This window comes from Dipodomys merriami, unplaced genomic scaffold (genome assembly GCF_024711535.1).
Source record: "Dipodomys merriami isolate MVZ:Mamm:240054 unplaced genomic scaffold, mDipMer1.0.p SCAF_1178, whole genome shotgun sequence".
In the NCBI taxonomy this organism is placed as follows: domain Eukaryota; kingdom Metazoa; phylum Chordata; class Mammalia; order Rodentia; family Heteromyidae; genus Dipodomys; species Dipodomys merriami.
Window position 1 is genome coordinate 116,015 of NW_027202469.1, and position 16,281 is coordinate 132,295.

General features: G+C 37.9%; 1 non-coding gene across 1 annotated transcript; it reads right to left on the reverse strand.

The window, feature by feature from the left end:
* Positions 1-12,633: 12,633 nt before the first annotated feature.
* Positions 12,634-12,740, reverse strand: LOC138822922 (U6 spliceosomal RNA). The gene has a single exon (XR_011370684.1). It is a non-coding gene; the product is annotated as a U6 spliceosomal RNA (small nuclear RNA).
* Between the last annotated feature and the right edge of the window lie 3,541 nt (positions 12,741-16,281).

Consider the following 16,281-nt stretch of genomic DNA (forward strand, 5'->3'; position numbering starts at 1 on the left):
CTATACAATTTGCATTTTGTACAGTAGAATATTACTGTGAACAGCTTTAAGCCATATATCTTCATGAGTATGAATGAATTTCCTGCGAAAATGTTACAAATAGCGTTATTGAGTGAAGCAAATTATAGTAGGCAGGCCTGTAATTCCAGCACCCAGGTAGATTGTTAGTTTAAGAACAGCCTGAGCTACACAGCAAGTCCCTTTTAAAACAAAACAATAACAACTGGTGAGCTTGGAAGAGGGAAAGTATTGTTAAATGGGGGTATAGGAACATACAAAATTGAGAGAGAGAGAGAGAGAGAGAGAGAGAGAGAGAGAGAGAGAGAGAGAGAGAGAGAGAGAGAGAGAGAGAGTGCTTGTGCAGGTCCTAGGGCTTGAACTCAGGGCCTGGCACTGTTCCTGAGGCTTATGATCCAGTCTAGCACTCTACCATCTGAACCAAACTCCACCTCAAGCTTTTTAGAGGTCATTGGAGGTGAGTCTGATCCAGTTTCCTGTCCAGACTTTGAAACTTAATCCTATTTTTTCAGCCGATTTTGTGAGTAGGATTACAGGCATGTTGTATTACTGTTAAGTAATATAGTAAATATCATGCCAGTTTATATACCTTCCAGCAGTTTTTGGGTGTTGCATACACCCGCTCCATGTTTGATGACACCCAGATCTCATAATCCCGTGAGATAAGTATTGTTATGCTCACTCTACCTGAGAAGAATTTGATATCCAGAGAGTGTAGTTAATTTTGAATCCCCAGCTAGTATACAGTGGAACCTGTATTCAAGCCCAACTAGTTCTGTATACTTCAGAAAACATGGAGGCATCATGTGGTCTAGTCAACATTTGTTCTAGCAAGTACTGCTCTTTGCAAGTACAGTTTTGTGCCTGACAGATTACCTTTCTCTCTCTTTAACTCTTTGCAACCCCTTTCATAAGCTAGGGACAGCACAAGTCATGAGAAGAGCCATTTTTGAAGGGGAAATACATATTAATCTGATCTTCCATTTGAGTTTTGCCACCAGCAACATATTTCTGTTTTTTCTTTTGTATTATTATTTTTTGGGTCCGGTCGTGGGGCCTGAACTCTGGGCCTGGGCGCTGTCCCTCAGCTCTTCAGCTCAAGGCTAGCACTCTACCACTTTAGCCACAATGCCACTTCCTGCTTTTTTCTTTTTACTTATGTGGTGGTGAGTAATCAAACCCAGGGCCTCAGGCATGCAAGGCAAGCGCTCTACCACCGAGTCACATTCCCAGCCCTCTTTTGTATTATTATTATAAAGGCAAGTTACACAGACGTTACAGTTATATGTCAGGTATGGATATATATCTTTTTTGAAAGGTCACCTCTTCCCTTGCTCCTCAATTTTTCTCTCTCACTGGTTTGGTTTTATTAACTTTCTTCTTCTTCTTCTTCTAGCAGTCAGCCACTGCCTCAAGAGAGAGCACAGTTCCTAGGATGTAGGAATTGTGAAAGGTTCTGGCTCCATATTCCCTATCCCTCTGTAGGATGTAAGCCTAGATCTCTGGGGCCTCGTGGCTATCATTCATTCATCATTTCTCATTGCCTAGTCACAGGCTGGTCCCAAATCCTGGCAAAGATATGAAATTGCCAGTGATTTCTTTGTTGAAAACAGTACGCAAATAAATCCCACCCTCATAGCTCCTGTTAGAGGTAAGCCTTAGCTGCGAATGTGGCTTAGTGGTAGAGTGCTTACCTAGCAAGCATGACGCCCTGGGTTCGAATCCTCAGTACCACATAAAAAAAAAAGCCAAAAGTGGCACTGTGTCCTAAGTGATAGAATGTAGCCTTGAGCAAAAGCAGCTCAAGAACATGCCCACACTCTGAGTTCAAACCCCAACACTGACAAAACAAAAAAAGTGATCTTGGTGAGACATACTCTTCTGGGACTCAGGAAGACTGAGGTTATAGGTAAGAGGTAGAGGGCAGGTACTGGTGGCTCATCCCTGTAATCTCAGCTACTCAGGAGGCTGAGACCTGAGGATCATAATTGCAAGCCAGTGCAGGCAGGAAAGTCTATATGAGACTCTTTCCTCCAATTAAGCACCCAAGAGGCCAGACCTGTGGTTCAAGTAGTAGAATGCTAGCGTTGAGCATAAAAATTCAGGGATACCGTCCCGGCCTTGAATTCAAACCCCAGAACAGACACACACACACACACACACACACACACACACACACACACACACACACACACACACCAATATAGAGCATTTGCCAACAGCCTGCACAAGTTCCATCTCTAGCAACTGAATATAAAAAAAGCAGGAGAAGGGAAGGAAAGACTTCCTCCAGGAGGTGATATAACCAGGGCCAAAATTCCACAGGAGTACCGAGATGTGGATAAAGGATAAAGAGCCTCAGGCATAAGGTACAGCATGGGCAAAGGTCCTGAAGTGTGGTGTAGAGCAGGTAGTATGAGTGGAATGAAGGTTCAGCGGCTTCAGAAAAGTCTGTTCTTGTGCCAGTTCCAAGCTTTTTTGATTATTATGGCTTTGTAGTAGTGTTTGAAATCTGGTATTGACATTCCTCTAGCCCTGTGCTTTCTGTTAGGGATCATTTTCGCTATTTAGCATCTTTTATTGTTCCATATGAAATTTTCGATTGCCGCTTCCATTTTCTTGAAGAAGGAGGTTGGAATATTGATAAATTTCGCATTGAATTTGTAGGCAGTCTTGGGAAGTATTGCCATTTTCATGATGTTGATTGTTCCGATCCAAGATCATGGGAGTTTATGCTACTTTCTAAGTTCTGTTTTGATTTCCTTTTTCAGGTTTTTAAATTTTTCATCATAGAGGTCCTTCACTTTTTGGTTAATTTAATTCCTATTTATTTTTGGAGGCCTATTATGAATGGAGTTTCTTTCCTAATTTCAGCCACATTTTTCTCATTGTTGATAAACAGAAAAGCCATTGATTTTTGAGGGTTAATTTTATACCCTGCTACTTTGCCAAAGTTTTGAATCAACTTGAGAAATTTGGGAGTGGAGTCTTTGAGATTCTTTAAGTACAATAACATATCATCTGCAAAGAGGGTGAGTTTTCCTTTTCCTTCCCTATTGGGATCCCCTTTAGGTTTATATCTTGTCTTATGGCTGTAGCTAGGCATTCTAATACTGGATTGAAGAGAAGTGGAGAGAGTGAACATCCTTGTCTCATTCCTGAGTTAAGAGGGAATGGCTTCAGTTTTTCACCATTAAGTATAATGCTGGCCGTAGGTTTGTCATATACAGCCTTTATTGTATTGAGGAATGTTCCATAGATTCCTAATTTTTTCAGAACCTTCATTATAAAGGGGTTTTGGATCTTGTCAAATGCTTTTTCTGCATCTATTGAGAAAACCATGGGGTTCTTATCCTTGCTTCAGTTGATGTTATGAATTATATTAATTGATTTGTGTATATTGAGCCAGCTTTGCATTCCTGAAATGAATCCTGTTTGATCATGGTGCATGATTTTTTGGATAAATTGTTGAAATCGATTGGCCAAAATTTTGTTGAAAAGTTTTGCATCAATGTTCATCAAAGAAATGGGTCTATAGTACTATTTCTTTGATGAGTCCCTGCCTGGTTTTGGGATGAGGGTTATGATGGCTTCATAGAATCAGCTCGGTAGTGAACTTTCTCTTCAAATTTTATTGAAGAGCTGAAGGATTATTGGTGTGAGCTCTGCTCTGAAGGACTTGTAGAATTCCACTGTAAAACCATCTGGTCTTGGACTTTTCTTAGATGGGAGGTCTCTTATTGCTCTTTCTATTTCAATGCTTGAAATGGGCCAGTTCAGGTGGTTTAACTCATCTTGGTTTAGTTTCAACATGTCAATACATGGTAGGAAGAGTTCTGTCTCTGCCAAGTTATCAAATTTATTAGCATGAAGTTTTGAGGATTATTCCCTTATAATGTTCTGAATCTCAGTTGTTTCTGTGGTGATGTTACCATTCTCATCTCTGAGTTTATTTATTTGAATGTATTCTCTTCTTTTTTCTGATAAGATTTACTAAGGGGTTATCAACTTTTTTTAATTTTTCGAATAACCCACTCTTTGTTTTGTTGATTCTTTCCATTTTTTTGGATTCTAATTAATTTATTTCTGATTTAATTTTAATCATTTCTTTCCACCTACTGGATTGGGGTTTATCTTGCTGCTCTTTTTCAAGGAGGCTCAGATGTCTCATTAAATTGTTGGTTCCAATTTGTTGATATAGCATCTCAGAGCTATAAACTTGCTTCTGAGTAATGCCTTTACTGTGTCCCAGAGGAGCTGTTTTGAATAACATGAACATTTGGATTACCTTTCTAATTTCTTCCACCACCGACTCATAATTCAGCAGTGTGTTGTTCAGCCTCCATGAGTTACAGGACCTTCTTTGGTGGCTTTTGGTTTTGAGTTCTAATTTTATTCCCTTGTGGTCTGAGAGAATGCAAGGTATAATTTCAATGTTTCTGAATTTGGACAGGTTTGCTTTGTGACCTAAAAAGTGGTCTATTTTGGAAAATGTTCCGTGTGCTGCTGAGAAGAACGTGTATTCTGATGCTGCTGAGTGAAATATTCGGTAGATGTTTGTGAAATCTTGTTGATCTATGCAGTTGTTTAGATCTGCTGTTTCTCAGTTGAATTTTTGCCGAGTTCATCTATCTAGTGGGGAGAGTGGTGTGTCAAGTTCCCAACAATCAATGTCATTGTATCTATGTGAGATTTGAGGGAAAGTAGTTTTTCTTGGATAAATTTGTGTGCTCCGTTGTTTGGAAAATAGATATTTAGAATTGTAATATCCTCCTGAAGGAGGGATCCCTTAATTAGTATATAGCGAGCTTCCTTATCTCTTCTCATTGATTTTAATTTGAAGTCTATTTTATCTGACATGAGGCTTGCAACACCTGCCTGTTTATGGGGGCCATTTGCTTGGTATATTTTGTTCCAGCATTTCACATTCAAAATGTGTTTGTTTTTATGGGCAAGATGTGACTCCAGAAGGCAGCAGATAGAAGAATCTTGCTTTTTAATCCAACTAGGCAGTCTATGTTGCTTTATTGGAGAGTTAAGTCCGTTAATGTTGAGAGATTGGACTGAGAGGTCTTTGGGAGTTCCTGTCAATTTATCCACCATCTTGGAAGCTGGGCCAATTGGGTTTTTCCTACGGTTCTTGGATACTCAGTTTAGGTACAGTTTCTTGGCCTTTATTGTGGTCTTCTTGGTTTGCTATGTGTAGGACATCTTTAAGAATTTTTTGTAGGCCTGGTTTGACAGAGATATAGTTTCAATTTTTCTTTGTATGAAAGGTTTTTATTTGACCTTCAGTAATGAAGGAGACTTTAGATGTGAATAGTATTCTTGGTTGATAGTTGTTTGTCTTTAGGGCATGACATACCTTATCCCAGGCTCTTCTTGCTTTGATTGTCTCTGCTGAGAAATCTGAGGTGATTCTAATTGGTTTCCCTTTATGGGTGATTGATCTTTTCTCCTTCACAGCTTTAAGGATCTTTTCCTTGGTCTGAATTGATCCTGTGTGGATTATAATGTGACGGTGGGATGTCCTGGTCTGGTCTGGTCTATTTGGAGTTCCAAAAGCTTCTTGTATCTGAATAGGCCTATCTTTTTGCATGTTTGGTAAGTTCTCTGCCAGGTTCCTGTTAAACAAATTTCCTAGATCATTAACTTCTCTCTGTAAGTGTTCCACGACACCCATTATCCTCAGATTAGGCCTCCTTATGGTGTCTTCTAAATGTTGAATAGATCTGTCATATTTCTTGCATTTGTCTTGATGTTTGTACGTTCTTTGTCTATAATAATCTAGGCTGTCTCCAATCCCCGAGATTCGATCTTCTGCACGGTCTAACCTACTGTCAAGAGTTTCTACTTTGTTTTTTATTTTTTTTCTTTCTAATTGGTCGGTTTTGATCGCTTCAAATTCTTTGTTGGAGCTTTGTTTTAGATCTTCTATGAACTTCTTTGCTTCCTTAATTTGGTATTCAGTGTTTATTCTCAAATCACTTAGTTGATTGGTTATGGTTTCCTTGGACTCCCATTACTTCTGTTGGGTTCCATTCAGCATTCCCTTTGTGGTCTCCCTGACTTCTTTCAGCTCTCTGTTTATGGATTCCATAAATGCCTCTAAAGATCTTTGTCTATTTCATCCCGCTCTCTCAATTCCTGTATTACTCTTTGATTAGCTAGCTCACGTTTATGCAATTCCTGACTTTCTCTTTGTCTATTCTCAGTCAGCTCACGCAATTCATGTCTATCTCTTTGACTGGACTCAGCCTTCTCATGCCATTCCTGTTTTTCTCTTTGAGTGTTCTCAATCTGCTCATGAAATTCCTGTGTCAATCTTTGAGTAAGTTCCTCAAGCTCATGATATTCCTGTATTGACCTTTGGTTTGCCTCCTCTCTTTCCCTATCATGCTCACACTGAGTCCTTTGCAGGTTTTCAATTTTTTCATTTACCATGTATACCAGTAGTGTTTGTATAGCTTTTGGGGAGCTCTCCCCTGGATTATTCATTATCTGTTCTGTCCCCTGATTATGATGAGTGGGAATTGAGATACCGGGACTTGACATTTTTCTTGTGTTTTTCTGCTTGTTCTGCCAAATTGGGATGAAAGTAACACCATTTTTGTGCTAGAACACTATCTTAAGACAAGCATCATCCAAAGTCTGTAGTTGCACAGTCAAAAGTCTGCAGATAGAATCTAGTTCAACAGATATATCTATTCAATATCAAACAACTATGTACTAATGGGCTATGAAAAGTAAAGAATAATTTGGCATACCAGAAATTATTAGGTTTAGGGAGAGATGTGGCTAAAAATAGGAATAGAGGGATGTGGAAAGGTAAAAGGAGAGTTAAATTAACTAAGTCCTAATTCTCAATAAGGGAAATAGTTTGGATAGAATGATAGTAGAGAGAGAAAAAAAAGAAGAAATAAGAAAAAGAGAAAAGAGCCAAGAAAGAATAGAAAAACAAATATTAAAATCTATTAAGTGAAACACTTAAAATTTATGCAAATATAACAATGTAATTTTCACAGAAGAACAGGGATAGGATGAGAGAAGGGGAGGGATAGAAAGGAGATGCAAAAAAGTAAAAAAATGCTGAAAATATTATATAGGTATAAAGAGGTAGTACTGCTATTAAGAAACTTGAGTCAAAGAAGTTTTGAATTGAGTAATAAATTTCTGGATTGTGTACATAATGGCGGATAAGGTCTAATAATCGACTATTCGTATAACTGAGGATGAGCATAACAGCAATTAAGTCACCCAAAAAAAACAAAAGAGGAAAAAAAGTGAAAAGAATGAGAAAGAAAAATAGGATCAAAAGTTCAGTAGAGCTAACACACACACACACCCACCCACATACACACACACACACACACACACACACACACACACACACACACACACACACACACACACACAGATATTCCCCAAGAATAAAAAGTGTAAGAGGACAAAAAGAAAGGTTAACAGCAAACAATATTTTTAAATTAAAAATGAAAACAAAAAATTTAAACAAATTTTAAAAGGTACAAAAAGTGAGGTCTTTGATTTTTTGGAGGGGGGTGGGAATATCCTGTATCTCCCTTATGTCTGTAACCAGTCTCTTGTTGGAGTCTCTGGTCTGCTTGTGCTGTTTGATTTTCCTGTGGCTTGATTGGTTTCTTAAGTCAGTTTGTTTGAGCAGGCAGAAAAATGTTCTGCTTTACCCAGAATTTTGTGATCCTCCTCCTAGTCTAGTTCAATGGGAGGGAGATCTGCTTTGAGTATCACAAAAGAGTGAGATGGCTGTTTCCTCTAGTTTAGAGATGCTTTGATGAGTCTTGGTTCTGGGTAGAGTGGAGGCCTTTCAGCAAGCAGTAGAGTTTCCCTGAGGGGCTAGCTTCTGAGACACTTAGAGAGCCTAGCCTGGAGACATTCTCAGGGTTTATGTTTACTGAATTTCAGTTGATTGTCAAAACTGCTGTAGGGAGGGGCAGCCTCTGGCTCTGTTTACCCAGTGAAGAAATCAACACTTAAGGAGGGCAGAGCTATCTCTGCCTGGGCTGGATGACTTTTCCTTGGGTGGTGCTGAGCCTGGCAGGTGAGGTCAGGTTCCTGTGACCTGCTAAATGCGTCTTGTTTTCTTCCAAGGCCTGAGTTAGAGCTAGCTGTTCAGCCAGGCCTTTATCAGTATCAAAGATGGAGCTCTCCAGTAGTGGGGAGGGGTGGGGTGGCCTTTCCTCCTCTGCTCCCTTAGAAGGAGTGAGGATGTCAGGCTTCTACTCACACAAGAGTCTTGGTTCCTGGGTCGTCTCTGGTCTGCGATCTGCAGGATGAAGATGTCTGTTCCTTGTCAGTTCTTGCTGGTGTTGTGTAGAATGCCCTAGCCCGCTGATCTGGGGCCCTCGTCCAGGACTCTCTGTGTTTCAGGTTTGGTGGCTACGGTTGCCACTGCCACCACCACAATTGTAAATGAGCCTGCTGGCAAGTGCACGGACCTGTCCCCTTGCCTGGATTTTCCCTCTCTGGCCAAACTCTCTGTACTGTGATGGCACCCTTGTTGTGATTCTCTTGCTTAGGACTGTTCACTGGAACACTTAAACTGCTTTCTATGAGAGAGCCTGTTTAACCTCCAGTTTCTCCCCTACCATCTTCCCAGATCTCTTTTGAATTTTAATCATTTCTTGTTAATGTTATCTTTAATCTCTCTATACAAAAATCAATAATTAATTCAAGGGAGAAGACAGGAAAAAATTAAGCAACTCCTTACATTTTTCAATTTTCAATAACATGATATTGCTTATATCATTTTCTGTTTATGCTTGAGACTATATAACTCAATTTAGTTAGACCTTTCATAAGGCTATATGTATTTTATTTATTTTATGTTGATTGTTCTTTCCAAAGCCTGCGTGTCTAATTTCCCTTGTTTTTTTTTCAGTCTCAAGTAGTTTAGATTTCAAATTGAAGAATAAATTGAAGGAAGCAAACAAAAAATACAGTTCCTCTCATCTGATATTGCTTCTACAAGAATGAAGAAAGAAATCAAAACAACATTGAGATATCACCTCACTCCAGTTAGAACAGCAAAAATCAAGAACTCTACCAACAATAGATGCTGGAGGGGATGTGGACAGAAAGGAACCTTACTTCATTGTTGGTGGGAATGTAAACTTGTTCAACCACTTTGGAAAGCAGTATGGAGGTTCCTCAAAAGACTTCACATAGATCTCCCCTATGATCCAGCAATCCCACTTTTGGGCATTTACCCAAATGTTTACAAACAAGACCACACTAAAGCTACCAGCACAACTATGTTTATTGCAGCATTATTTACCATAGCTAAGATCTGGAACCAACCCAGAGGCCCCTCAGTAGATGAATGGATCAAGAAAATGTGGTATATATACACAATGGAATTCTATGCCTCCATCAGAAAGAATGACATTTCCCCATTTGTTAGTAAATGGAAAGGTTTGGAAAAAATTATATTAAGTGAAGTAAGCCAGGCCCAAAGAAGCATAGGTCCCATGGTTTCCCTTATTTGCAATATCTAGTATAGGTATGAGTCAAGCAGAAAAGGTCAGATAATGTGATGTTAGGAAAATGAACCCTTAAATATGTATTTTAATGTTTTCGTTTCTTTCATGCATGTGTTTCTAACGCATTTATAAGATTATTTCTTTGTTGCTTTGTATGTCCCTCCCCCACAGTGTAACCCCCGCTTTCACTATATTTGGTGTCAGTATAACATGTGGAGGAGATGGGGACAAACAAGTCGTTTAAGGATTCAGGTGGACCTTTTGCAACAATGAGAAGTACAAAATGTCATGTCAAAACCAGCTTTACAATGTCGGTGTGGGGGGGGAGGGGGGTATAATTGGGTGGGGGGAGGGGAGTATAATTGGTTGGGGGGAGGGGGGAGGCGGGGAAGGGAGGTGAAGGGTAAACAAAGGAGGAGGCTGCAATGCTTGGTAAGAAATGTATGCATTATCCTGCCCATGTAATTGTAGCCCCTCTGTACAGTATGTTCTCAAATAAAATAAAATAAAATTAAAAAAAAAAGAATGAAGAAAGAGTTCATCCTGCTAAGGACCTATGATAGGATATCAAAAAGAATTCATTGTTCTAGGTATTCCCTATCTTTGCAATGCAACTTAAATGATATAAAACATAATATACTGCTCAGGTACTTTTACCTTTTATCAGTTTTGCACATTATCATATGGACATTACCTCAGTCTACAACATTCCTTCATTATTCTGTCCTTGATATTTTTACACTACCAAGTCCTAAGATAACCAGTTTGATTTAAAGCATGAGTAGTTGTACACCTGGCTTCCTTGGAAGCAGAGCATGTTCAATAGATCACATTCCTTCTGGTTGCTCACTACCTGTAATGTTTTCTGTAATATTATTGCATTCTAGTTAGTATTAAAAATTTTTGGCTAAACTCAAAGCTCGTTCATAAAAGTTTATGTTAAGTATTTTGCAAGTTTTATTTCTCTCAATTCTTAAGATAATATTTGCTATAATGCTAATGTTATTATCATTTTAGTGTTGGGAAAAATTTTAATTAAAGTCACGAATTGCATGGCCCAAAGACACACAGTGAGGAAGGAAATGAGTCACAGTCTCCAAAAGCCTTTTAACATTACAAAAAATATAGGTAAAATCTCTCCATTCTCTTACACTCTCAATTCAATATTCATATTGTCCAAGAAATAATAGCATACCAAATATTGCCTATAGTGATTGTTTTCTGTCACATTTTGTCTTCAACACCAACACAGACTGTGTTGGTGACATTGGGTTATCATGCACAGAGCTGAGTTTATAAATTGAAGTCCAAAGAGAGTCAAATTTCTTTTGGCCCACAGCTCCAGTATCCTTTTTTAAAAAATACTGAAACTTTTAAATCCCAACACTTACTATCTTTTAAGAATCCGAAAACAAAATAAATTCACATATAATCACTCCAAAATGCTTTAACAGTAGGAGATGATAAAACAGGCCCCCATCAAGTAAAATTTCTTCTACTTTTAAAATTATTCTGAAAGCCTTTTCCTGGCTGCTCACACCTCTAATCCTATCTACTCGGAATATCTAATCAGAAGCCTGAGAACTATGGATAACTGTTGGAAGACTCTCAGGGTGGAATAAATTCATGAGATTATTTTTCAGAAATTATAATGAACTAGCAAAGAGCCAGGAATGGAGATGTAGCTCATATATTAGCTCATCAATCTAGAGAGGAAAGGCCTAGCAAGACTTTGAAGCCCTGATTTCAAACTCTGAGCATGCCAATAAACAAGAATGTGCATGTTTGCATGTGTGCATGCATGTGTGTATGCACACACACATTTATTCAAAATACCTTCATATCAGCATATCAATGTTCTGCATTAATTTCTTTGTTAACGATATTATCTGAGTAAAATAAAGGAAATAAACTCTTCTATATCAGAATATTTTTATACGTTGTTTATTTTTTACTGTGAAAATACTGTACAGAGGGGTTACAATTACATGGGCACGATAACATTTCTTATCAAGCATTGTAGCCTCCTCCTTTGTTTCCCTTTCCCATCCATTCCCTTCCTTCTCCAGCCTCCCACCCAAGCCTCCCCACTCCCCCCCACCAAAGTTGTAAAATTCGTTTTCAACATAAGGACTTGTTTTTCTCAATGTTGCAATAGGTCCACCTGTAAAAATAACTGTACAGAGGTGTCATATTTATATGAGCAAATAATGAGTACATTTCCTAACAAGCATTGTTACCTCTTCCTTTCTTTTTCTTCCACCATCCCTTCCCTCCCACCTCCACAAATACACTCCCCTCCCCCTTCCCCTGCCTAAATTGTAAAGTTCATTTTTCACCATAGTGTTTTGTGCATATCAACATTTATCCCTATTTAAGAATTTTGTATTTCACTTTCCCCTCCCTAAATTTGAGAAATGTAAACACAGGATGTAGGCGCACCAACTTCAAATACAGTGAAAACAGAGGTTAGAGCGTAGGGGAGGAACATATAAAGGAATAAAAAAAATCACATCACGAATTATAAGTATCTTAAAAACAATAGCAAGAAACAACAAAAAACACGTCTGGTTCATTTCCTGTAATATCATTTTATCTGATATGCACATAGCTTATGATCTATTCTGCTTATCCCAGGCATATATTAGCTGTTGAAAATAAGGGAAACCATGGGACCTATGTTTCTTTTGACTTGGCTTACTTCACTTATTAAATTTTTTTCCCAAGTCTTTCCAATCCTTAACAAATTGGGTGATGTCATTCTTTCTGATGGAGGCATAAAATTTAATTGTGTATATACACCACATTTTCATGGTGCATTCATCTTCTGTGTGCCATAGAGGTGAGCTCCATATCTTAGCTATTGTAAATAATGCTGCAGTTAGCATCGTTGTGCTGGTAGTTTTAGTATGGTCTTCTTTGTGATCATTTGGGTAAATCCCTAGAATTGTGATTGCTGGGTCATAAAGGAGCTTTATATGGAGTCTTTTGACCAGCCTCCATACTGCTTTCCAAAGTGGTTGAACAAGTTAACACTCCCACCAAGAATCAAGTAAGGTTCCCTTGTGGCCACATCCTCTCCAGCATCTTTACTTGTAAAAATATGGAATGATTCAAGAATTTGCGTGTCAACCTTGCACAGGGGCCATGTTAATCTTCTCTGTATTGTTCCAATTTTAGTGAATGTGCTGCTGAATTGAGCACAGAGAATTTTTTATATATAAAGTGTAATTGATTTTCTTAAACTAGACAATTCAAAGAAAAGTAAGTTTTGAAGATTTCTCGTGAAATTTTAGAACCATGTACTTCTTATATAAGCACACATTTAAGAATAGACAAGATTAACATTTCAAAAACAAAATAATCCCAGATATTGTTGTTCAAGAGATGTGTAGGATGGGGGGGTATTGGATGGGGGGACAGGGGAAGGCTGGGAAGGGATGTGAAGGGTAAACAAAGGAGGAGGCTGCAATGCTTGATAAGAAATGTACTCATTATCTTGCCCGTGTAATTGTAACCCCTCTGTACAGTATGTTCGCAAAAAATAAAAATAAAAAAAGAGATGTGTAGGAGGACGAATTCAATTATTCTGTACAAGGCACCTGTCATAATGAACACTGTGGCAAGTGTTAAGATTTGTTAAAAGTTTTAAATATATTTAATTTTGGGAATTTGCTTATATAGGCCAAAATTAGGACTGTTTGTCAGGTCATACAACTTTTCTATAAATATTTAAGATTTATGGTAGCAAACATATGCTACTAAAATGTACACTTCAGAGTTTATAGAAACAGTACTAATGAGATGTTGCAAAGTCTTAGTGTAAAGAAGCAGAGTGAAGAGTTAAGACTTTGTTAACTGCACAGTTTCTCTTAAAACTTTAGGGTTTCCTTACTTTATATGTTAGTGAGGAACAAATGATGATATAAGCCATATAGAAATGATGAGATGAGTCATAAAAAGCAATCTTAGTGGGTAACTTTAAAGACTACACGTAGCCTATAAAACTCTTGTTGAACATCATAATCTTATTCAGTGTTAAATGTACAGGAATGTGAGAATAGTAAAATCAAATATGTAAGTACACTTCAAATAGTGAAAACACTAGTAATTCTTTGGTATTTTATTTTATTAATAATTAATATTTGTTATTATGTTTCTTTATTTGTGGTACTGTTTCCATTGTAATATAATAAAACTTTTTGTTATTCATCATCAGGAGGTACTTTGAGAAGGTGACTGGGATGGCCAAACCATTTTTTATAGTTGCATGTAGATTTACAAAAAGCAAAATTAAGAACAAAATATTGATTAAAAAATTATCAAGTACAGTCAGAATCAGGAAGGATGATAAATGTCCACACTTAAAATCTTAGCCCTAGGCTGAAGCAGTGATATTACAGAGTTGAGGTCACAAAAGTGAGAGACTGTATTTTGTTTTGTTTTTTACTTTGATTTTGTTGGCCATGGGGTTGAACTCTGGGGCGTGGTTGCTTTACCTCAGCTCAAGGCAAGTGCTACGACTTGAGCCACAGAACCACTTCTGTCCTTTTCTACTTATGTGATGCTGAGGAATCAAACCCAGGCCTGATGCATGCAAGGCAGGCACTCTACAACAGCCCCCATCCCAGCTCCTGATAGACTGGGATTTAAAAATTCATCTAAACAATATTTGCTTTCTGCTATGGGTTATATAATGAAATATATGAATATCTTTTCATATTTTTGTGCATTGTTATACTTCTAAATTTATACTAACCCCAGCCACTTTATTCTTTTCAAAGTCATGAAATATCTCTGAGAGTTTGCTAATGTGAAAATTGTTTTAGCATTTTAAATTTCTTCTGAGTCATTTTTATTTTTTATTAAAATCATATTTTGGGTTGATGGATTATCATACATCAAATACCTTCAAATGTATATGTAGAGTCTAAAGATAACAGTATGAATATTCTCATACAGCTCTTTTTTATCTGTTATGCACTTTCAGTATTATTATATTTCTCCCTCTTTCACGCTCTCTCATTTCCTCTCTTTCACTTTCATGCTCCATATCTGCTACATAGAACTTCTGCTGGTGAGCCGTGCACTGGTGGCTCACGACTGTAATCCTATCTACTCAGGAGGCTGAGATATGAGGATCGTGGTTCAAAGCCAGCCCGGGCAGGAGAGACGGTGAGACTCCTATCTCCAATAAACCACCAGAAAAATGGAAGTGGCACTGTAGCTCAAGTGGTAGAGCGCTCGCCTTGAGCTGAAGAGCTGAAGGACAGCGTCCAGGCCCAGAGTTCAAGCATCACGACCTAAAAAAAAAAAAGAATTTCTGCTGGTCTACTATTATCCTTGAGGATCCAGTGGCTTTGTGGGAACATGATGGGGACTAATATTTTCCCTTGCATTCTTTAAGAATTATGAGTGACATGCTATTATTCTTTGCCATTCTAAATGGCAAAACAACAGGTCTAGGAATTCCTTTTCACGTTTACTACTATTACAAATTTTATCTCATAGGAATCATTTGGATGGATATGATATTTTAACTTGGGCTGGGAAGGTGGCTCAGTGTTAGAGAGCTTGCCTTGCATGCATGAGGCCCTGGGTTAGATTCTTCAGCAGCACATAAGCAAAAAGAAAAAAAGCCAGAAGTGGCGCTGTGGCTCAAATATTAGAGCGCTAGCCTTGAGCTGAAGAGCTAAGGGACAGTTCCCAGGCCCAGAGTTCAGGCACCAAGACTGGACGCCCCCCCCCAAAAAAAAGATATTTTAACCTGTGACCTAAAAGTTCTTTTTCTTTCACAAACAACCTTTGTCTTTGATTATCAGTTTGTAACTACATGTAATTAAAATAAAGCTCTCCTATGGAAAATAGACTGAAGTTGTTCACAGGGATGAAAAAGAAGGTAATGGTGGAAGTGAGTACAATAGAGCACAGGACCTCAGAGCAGTTTATCATGAACACTTTGTGAGAATGACAATGTTCTGGGAACTATAGATTAAGTCACTGAACAAAGATATATATGCATATATTTGTATATGTATATTTATTTATATATGCATATATGTGTGTATATGCCCTTATATTGTACACATATATGTTACTATACACACAAATTCACATATACATATACACATGTATACATGCACGCATGGAGAAAGACCCATAATTACAGCCAACACATGTTTCATTAGTTGCTGAAAATGCCTTAGATGGAATGCTTGGAACAAAATATGTTCAAGATGTGTTTGTCTCTAAGACTTCTTTTACCACTCCTCTTATCTCTTAAAACAGGTAGGTTTTGACAGGTTGGACTTGCAAAATGCAGTACACGTCATAGCAAGTTACTCGGAAACGTAAGTATGTAAAGATCATATGGTGTCTCCCTGATGCCCAAGGAATGCTTGCTCTTATACACACTCTCAACAACCAAAGTAGCAGGAGAATATAATGGTAAAGAATAAAATTATAAGGCTTTAAATGGCATCCATCTTTGAGCTTTTTTCCAACAGCCAGCATCAATTCCTAAGCAGATTAGTGAGTCCTCATAAAACTGGACCTCAGATCAACAGGTAACCAACTCATGTGAAAAGTCCTATGAGAGAAATGCTGATTGAGGTCTTGGTGATTTTCTGGCCAAGAAAATAAGAAAAGAAGAGATTATTTTTAATATATTAAAGTTTGAGAATAATTTGTAACCTGTCAATAAATGTGTAGAACACAACTAAACCAACTGAAAAAAAGAAAAGGT